A 5,064-nucleotide genomic window follows, 5' to 3' on the forward strand; every position below is an offset into this window, starting at 1 on the left:
GGTGGCACGTAAAATTGCTTTATCTTTTTCATCAGATATTTTTCTTATTTTCTTTCCAAACACTTATCAATTATTGTGGGTTTTTATGCTTTGATTGAATTTAATAAATACTTGTTGGGTTTCATCCATTAGTAAATATATTCATATTATCATGAATCAAACTTGTTATTTCATTCATCAAATCATGAGCGGGTAATTCCATTAATCCGAGATATGGGATCCATGGATTAGGGTTTGATATGATGCTAGCTATTTAAACGATTCAAAGAGTAGTAGGACATCTTGAAATTCTATTACTTTAACTTGAATCTATTGGTTGCAAATAATAGGTTATGACTTTCACTTATTTTCTTTTAATAGAGAAATAAACTAGAGGATGTGAATTATCAACAGAGACTCAGAAGCTACCAACCTTCTATTTAATGATTGATGTCGTAACTTGATTAATATACCTGAGATAAATTCCTATTGGAAATAGATAAGTTATCTAATTTCAAGAGAATTAGATAATAAATTGTCCGGTGAGGTCGAGAGATAAGTTAGATAGTACCGTCGTCAGGGATATTCTGTTGTTTCTACTTACTTCAAGAGTCTTAAGCATTACCTAGTATCTATCAATTCCCAAAACCCATGGTGAACATAAATATTGTCTTCCATTTATCTTGGTTACAAACAGTAAAATATTTAAAGTGACAATTGACTCTCTGTGAAACTTAAACCCCTATTTTCTGAAACAGTAAACTACCAGTAAAGTATTTCATAAACAAATTGAAGTTTACACCCTGTTCCCTATGGAATTTGACCCCAACCTAGTTGGGTTTTATATTGAAAATGATTGATTACACCCATTCAAGAGTGTAGTTTGAGAGTTATCAAAACTGGCACTGTTACTGGGGAATACAGTTGTGGACTTAAAGTTTGTGTGCAAAAATTTACTGATAGTTAAGTTTTCCAGATTTATGTTTGGTTGTTGTTTTTCTTTATTTATAGGGTATTTAGAGGTTAATCCAAGCACTACTCAATTTGGAACCCCACCACATAAGCAGAATGGCAGAACAACCACTGCGGTATGAGGTTAATGATGATGACGATGTGGATTGAGCAGGTGGAACGAGTGTGATCCCCCTCTATTGGCACCTGGAGAAAATTTCAATATTAAAATAACTATAATCCAACTCCTGAATCTGAAGGGGTTGTTGGGAGGCCTTTCTGGTGATGACCCCAACCTGCATCTGGTAAATTTTGTTACCATTTGCAAATCCTTTGATAACTCAGGGGTAAGCCAGAGCACTATCCGGTTGAGGCTGTTCCTATTATCTCTATCTGGAGAGGCAATATTATGGCTTAATGAGTTGGTGCCTAACTCTATAACCAACTGGAGGTAGTTGAGAGGAGCTTTCCTAGAAAGGTTCTTTCTACCATCTAGGAAGGTACAGTTGAGAGATGAGATCTATAATTTTAGACAGCTCCCGAATGACACTTTACATAAAACATGGGAGAGGTTCAAGAAGAAGCTGACACAGTGTCCAAACCATAACATGTCGGATATACATTTGATGGAGACTTTGTATAAAGCTTTTAACTCTGTGATAAAGCCAGTGGTAGATAACGCTTCTGGTGGGTCATTTGTTGCTCTGTAATTTCAAGATGCTACTGATATGCTAAATAGGATGACCAAACTAAGTAGGGCTTGGTACACCAGCAATTCTGTGGTGGCATGTCCAACTATTCCTATTAGAATGAATGATGAACAACGCAGAAGAGATGAGGATAAGGATCAAGATATGGCCCATCTAAAGACTCAAATGGACCTACTCACCAAGTACTTATTGTTAGGGGGGTTTGAAAGGCAATAGCCTCAGGAATTAAGGTTGGAACGAGTATAACAAACCTAATCACAGAGATAGGGAGCAAGAAAATTGGAGAAGCAGCAATGACAGAAGTGGGTTGTATGTTCGTGCTGGAAATCAAGAAGCTGCTGCAACTAGATCGGGAAAGTGGTCTATGAAGGATATGATGAAAAAACTGTTGAAAGAAGTAGAGGCTACCAATGCAGGAGTAACTAGTATGAGGAGTGAATTTTTCACTATGAGTCGATTGGTTAGTTCACATTCAACTTATATCCAGCAGTTAGAGCAATAGATAAGTCAACGTTCTTCAAAACTGAACCAGGGAAGAAGTGGTAATTTACTTAATCAAATAGTTCAAGATCAGAAGACAAGTGCCTCATGTCTGGTGATTACCACTAGGAGTGGTAAGATTCTATCTGGCCTTTCTGTGGGAAAATATTTAAACAATGAGGAAGTTGTAGAGAATCCAGTAGAACAACACCTAGAGAAGTCTAAGAAGCTGAATAACTCTATTGATATATCGCACAAGAAGAAGGAAGAGGAAGTGGTGCTGAAACCCATCCTAACGCCACCACCTCCCTTTTCTCAACTATTGAGAAAAAAGGCAGATGATGTAAAATTTAGCAAATTCCTGGCAATGCTCAAACAATTAACAATAAATGTGCCTTTGATTGAAGCACTTGAGCAGATTCTATGATATGGAAAATTCATGAAAGTCCTTGCTACCAAGAAATGAGCAGTGAGTTGCGAACTGGAGGTAGACCTTCACCTTTGCAGCGCTATTTCCACAAGGACCTTAATGCAGAAGAAGTAGGATCCAGGTGCAGTTACCATTCCCTGCACAATTAGAAACATGGAATTCACTAAAGCACTGTGTGATTTAGGATCAAGTGTTAACCTAATGCCATTGACTATTTATAAAAAGTTGGGTCTGGGGAATCCTACACCTACCAATATGAGACTGGTAATAGCAGATAGGTTAGTAAATCAACCTGTTGGCATTCTATATGATGTGTTGGTAAAGGTCTCAAATTTTATATTCCCCATAGAATTCATTATTTTGGAATATTAGGTGGATTTTGAGCTGCCCATAATATTTGGTCGACCTTTCCTCACAATCGAAAGTATGTTGATCGATTTGAGAGCGAATAAGCTTTTATTCAGGGTGAACGATGAAGTGGTGAGGTTTGATGTGGGCAAATCAATTAAACAGTATGAGGAAATAAGTATGTTTTGAGTAGTTAATGTGTATTTTGAGGACGAAAAGGATGTGCTCAGAACTGAATAGCTTATTATCGAGCCTTTAGCCGCGGTTATGATGAACTATGATAATGAAGGCATTGAGGAGTATTAAGATATAGTTTGTTCCTTGATTGGCCTAGGCTTGTATTCTTATGCTCCTAAAAAGCTGGACCTTGACCTGGCTAATCGACCAACACCACCAGCCAAGCCATCTATTAAAGAACCTTTGGTGTTGGAATTGAAAGATCTGTCTGGTCACTTACGATACGTGTTTCTGGGGAAAAGGAGCACGCTACCTATTATTATTGTAGATAATTTGGAAGAACAATAGGTAAATGCAGTTATTTTAGTACTTCAGAGGCACAAAAGAGAAATCAAATGGACCATCGCAGATATTATTGGCATTCCACCTGGCATCTGTATGCATAAAATCCAACTAGAAGAAGATTGTACTCCTACCATTGAGTATAAGCGCCGTCTTAACCCACCAATGCATAAGGTGGTTAAAAATAAGATTATTAAGTGGTTGGATGCAGTAGTATTTTACCCTATTTCTGAAAGCAAATGGGTGAGTTCAGTTCAATGTGTGCCCAAGAAAGGGGGTATGACGGTGGTTGCTATTGAAAAGAACAACCTGATTCCACTCAGACCAGTAACCGAGTGGAGAGTCTGCATAGAGTACCGTAAGTTCAACTCTTGGGACTCTGAAGGACTACTTCCCAATGCTCTTTATGGACGAAATGCTTAATCGATTGGCTGATAGGGGTGGTTTTGCTTCTTGGATGGTTATTCTGGATATAACTAAATTATCATTGCTCCGAAAGATCAAGAGAAGATGACATCCACTTGCCCGTATGGCACATTTACATTCAAGAGGATTCCATTTGGGCTATGTAATGCACCTGCCACTTTTCAATGGTGCATGATGTATATCTTTTCTGACATGGTGGAAGACACCATAGAGGTATTCATGGATGATTTCTCTGTGGTAGGTGATTCATTTGAAATGTGTCTGGAGAATCTAAATATGGCCTTGCAAAGATGTGTTGAATTTAATCTAGTGCTTAACTAGGGAAAATGTCATTTTATGGTAAAGGAGGGTATCGTGCTTGGGTGCAAAATTTCTAAAAAAAGGATTGAAGTTGATCAAGCAAAGTTAGAAGTTATCAAGAAATTACCGCCTCCCATTTCAGTAAAGAGAGTGCGTAGTTTTCTTAGTCATGCAAGATTCTATCAGAGATTCATAAAATACTTTTCAAAAGTTGCAAATCCACTTTGCAAGATGTTGGAGAATAAAGTGAAATTCCTCTTTGATGACAAATGCTTAAAGGCATTTGAGTGCCTTAAAATGAAGCTGATTGAGGCCACTATTGTTATAACACCTGATTGGGCAAAACTATTTGAAATAATATGTGATGCAAGTGGTGTCACCCTGGTAGCTATATTGGGACAGAAGAGGGATAAATTGTTTCACCCGATATATTATGACAGCAAAACACTGAATGGAGCACAAAAGAATTACACAGTAACTAAATAAGAATTGCTAGCTGTGGTGTATACTTTCGAGAAATTTAGATCTTATCTACTTGGGACTAAAGTGGTAGTCTATACTAACCATACTACCTTACGGTACTTGATAGCCAAGAAAGATGCTAAACTAAGGCTTATTAGATGGGTGCTGCCACTGCAAGAGTTTGATTTTAAAGTCAAAGATAGGAAAGGTTGTGAAAACCAGGTTGCAGATCATTTATCTAGAATGGAAGGTTAACAGGAAGCTAATGATGAAATAAAGATAAATGATGTGTTTCCTGATAAGGAGATCTAGGAAACTGATATGGAAACATTGCCCTGGTACGCGGATTTTACAAACTACGTTGTGAGTGAGAGCCTCCAGAAAATCTTTCATTTTACTAAAGGAAGAAGTTCTTGCATAATATAACACACTACTTCTAGGATGAGCCTTATCTTTTTC

The 5,064-nt window shown here is 37.5% G+C and overlaps 1 non-coding gene across 1 annotated transcript; it reads right to left on the bottom strand.

Annotated features, from left to right (window-relative positions):
* Positions 1–1,433: 1,433 nt before the first annotated feature.
* On the bottom strand, positions 1,434–1,540 carry LOC124888267. The gene has a single exon (XR_007046398.1). It is a non-coding gene; the product is annotated as a small nucleolar RNA R71 (small nucleolar RNA).
* Between the last annotated feature and the right edge of the window lie 3,524 nt (positions 1,541–5,064).

This window comes from Capsicum annuum, chromosome 10, assembly GCF_002878395.1.
Source record: "Capsicum annuum cultivar UCD-10X-F1 chromosome 10, UCD10Xv1.1, whole genome shotgun sequence".
In the NCBI taxonomy this organism is placed as follows: domain Eukaryota; kingdom Viridiplantae; phylum Streptophyta; class Magnoliopsida; order Solanales; family Solanaceae; genus Capsicum; species Capsicum annuum.